A 2,500-nucleotide genomic window follows, 5' to 3' on the forward strand; every position below is an offset into this window, starting at 1 on the left:
GTAACGCTGGTGTGAGATTTGTAACCCAGCGTGTAGGTCTATCTCGACAGTTTCCTCGAAAAAGGTTATTTTCAAAAAAAATCTGATCTATTTTTCCTGTTACATATCTACGTTTTCTTTCACATTCAGTGACCAAACTTCATGTAAACGGCAATCCTTGAGGCATCCCATACAAGGCGGACGCGTTATGCGAGCCTAGATACGGTCCTTCGCTCCCCACCACAGCAACCTCGGCACTGCCGAACCAAAACAATTTGCTGCGAGGCTCCTCATGCTGGCAACCCTCAGTTACCGCAACAAACTTAACTACCAACTTATTTCCATGCGTCCAAAACCTCCCATGTGCTTGTGAGCAAATCGGTTTAATTGAGTCTAAGATGTGAAATTCCCTTTATCTGAAAAGGGTATTATTAAATTCCAATAACACACGCATTATAAAGATGAGAAAAATGTGAACCGGCAAATATCCACCGAACGAGCGCAGTGTTGCCATCTCGTCGGGCAGCCACGCGGCGGGCAGGTGGTTGGTGGCTAGTCCGACCGCCACTTTTGAATGGCTTACTGCACATATATGTGCACATACGACCCTTATACTGGCTATCGCACGGTTACCGTTACCCTATCGATCTATGGGAATGGATGGCTATAACAGTTCCATCCAACAGACTTATCTGTTCAGAAAGAAAACAAAATTTGCGTAGAATCTGAACAAACGTATTGACAATTTCGGAGCAATCAACAGCTGAATCATTCTACGATTATTTTGAAATACACCAAACTCTGATGCAATACCAAACATAAAAGAACATCGTCGAGCATTATCTATTCTTAAGACATTGCCTAAATACATACAAGAACTCATATGTGACCCTGAATTAACATAATCTATTTGACTATTAAAAAGCTTTAAAATTCCTCGCATATTTATCAAAGCATCTCCGTGATTAGTAAGCAGGATATATGTATATATGAATCTCATTTCATTCAAACCGAACCGGATAAAACCCTGATTCGTGCGATGTGACAAACCAAGACAAACAGAGGAGTCAAAAGAGGGGAAAGAGAAACAAAGAGAAAGAAGAGCTAGCAGAGAAGAGAATAAGAAAGAGGGCAGGAGGTGTCCCACAGACATAGCAGCGGATTCTAAGGGTGACAAGGTCGCCCATTTTCTCCGCTTCCGTTCCCAGGGAAGCTCCAGGGCACGGCCTCTGGATGCGTTGTGCCTAGCGGTGGCGCCCCTCGCTCTACACCACGTAACCTCCCTTGGGCCTATATATCAAATCACATACTTCTTGCTTCAATGAAATTACGTTTTCTAAGTTAACTACTCATTCACTGATATGGATCTGGTTGTATCTTCTCGCATCCCCGATTCAGTATAGCTGTCTGTTCATAAAAATCTTGTTTTTCCATTTGTATTCAACTGTCAAATGCGTCTGTACAGTGATCTTTAAACTCATACCTATCTCTACACGCATACATACATCCGCATACATCTATCAGTGACTACATCGTCAACTTTGTATACTGTATACGTCTATGTACATTTATCTCCCTACACCTACTACACTTGTCTTCGCCGGTTCCCGCATCCCGACTTGATCCTAACAATGCAAGCTTCTCCCTACACGAAAATAAAAGTCTGAAAGGCCTTATTCAGAGCCTCAAGGATACGTTTCACAGCTGTCTACTGAATGTGGGAAACGTGGAAGGCTGCAGCGCGCAAGGTGAGGGCGGTTGCAAGGCGGTACTGGAAGTGTTACCTTCTGTGAGTCAGCGTGAGTGGCAAGATACTGCCTTGTGATGTTGATAAAAAAATAAAATAAAATCTTGCATGGTGGGTAGAAAGGTATGATGTGCGAGTGCGTGTCCGGTTCAAGGTGTGTCTAAGATAAGTACAACTAACTCACAAATGGGCGAGTACACGCATGAGTGATTGTAATAAAGAATGGGAGCGAGCGAGCGAGCGAGCGCGAGAGAGAGAGTGAGAGTGAGAGTGAGAATGGGAATGGGAGTGGGAGTGGTAGTGTGTGGGAGTGAGTGAAAATGTGTGTGTGTGTGTGTGTGTGTGTGTGTGTGTGTGTGTGTGTGTGTGTGTGTGTGTGTGTGTGTGTGTGTGTGTGTGTGTGTGTGTGTGTGTGTGCGCGCGCGCGCGTGCGTGCGTGAGAAGCATTGGACGAGAGAGAACGCACGTGCCAAGGTTAGGTGTGAATACGTGAAAGGGGGAAGGGGGGTTGTTGCATAAAATATACTCGACATGCGAATTTCCACACCATCCCTTGATCCGATACGAAGCCTGCAGCATCACGCGGCCGGTGCACCCCCCTCCTTCCTAACTTCTCCACCTCCTCCTGCTACTCTCACCTCCTGCATAAAATTATCCCAGGTAGCGATGCTGAGACACACAAATCCGGGAATAAAGAATATCCTCTGGCGACGGGGACTTGAAAAATACTTTGGTTTGCTGCAAGAAGAAAATTAAGAATGAAAGGCGAAGGAA

The 2,500-nt window shown here is 45.1% G+C and overlaps 1 protein-coding gene across 10 annotated transcripts in view; it reads right to left on the reverse strand.

The window, feature by feature from the left end:
- The window catches only part of LOC119577862 (cytospin-A-like), a 76,664-nt gene that overhangs the window by 57,218 nt on the left and 16,946 nt on the right, over positions 1 to 2,500 (reverse strand). For 3 of the 10 annotated variants that reach the window (XM_037925473.1, XM_037925472.1, XM_037925470.1), the window contains exon 1: positions 1 to 235. This exon is cut by the window's left edge and continues 1,180 nt beyond it. The exons of 6 other annotated variants lie outside the window; for them this stretch is intronic. The gene's annotated coding sequence lies outside the window, so the exon portion shown is untranslated. Of the gene's footprint in view, positions 237 to 2,500 lie in introns of those variants that run through there. One more of the 10 variants, XM_037925471.1, reaches the window with a different exon arrangement.

This window comes from Penaeus monodon, chromosome 10 (genome assembly GCF_015228065.2).
Source record: "Penaeus monodon isolate SGIC_2016 chromosome 10, NSTDA_Pmon_1, whole genome shotgun sequence".
NCBI lineage: Eukaryota > Metazoa > Arthropoda > Malacostraca > Decapoda > Penaeidae > Penaeus > Penaeus monodon.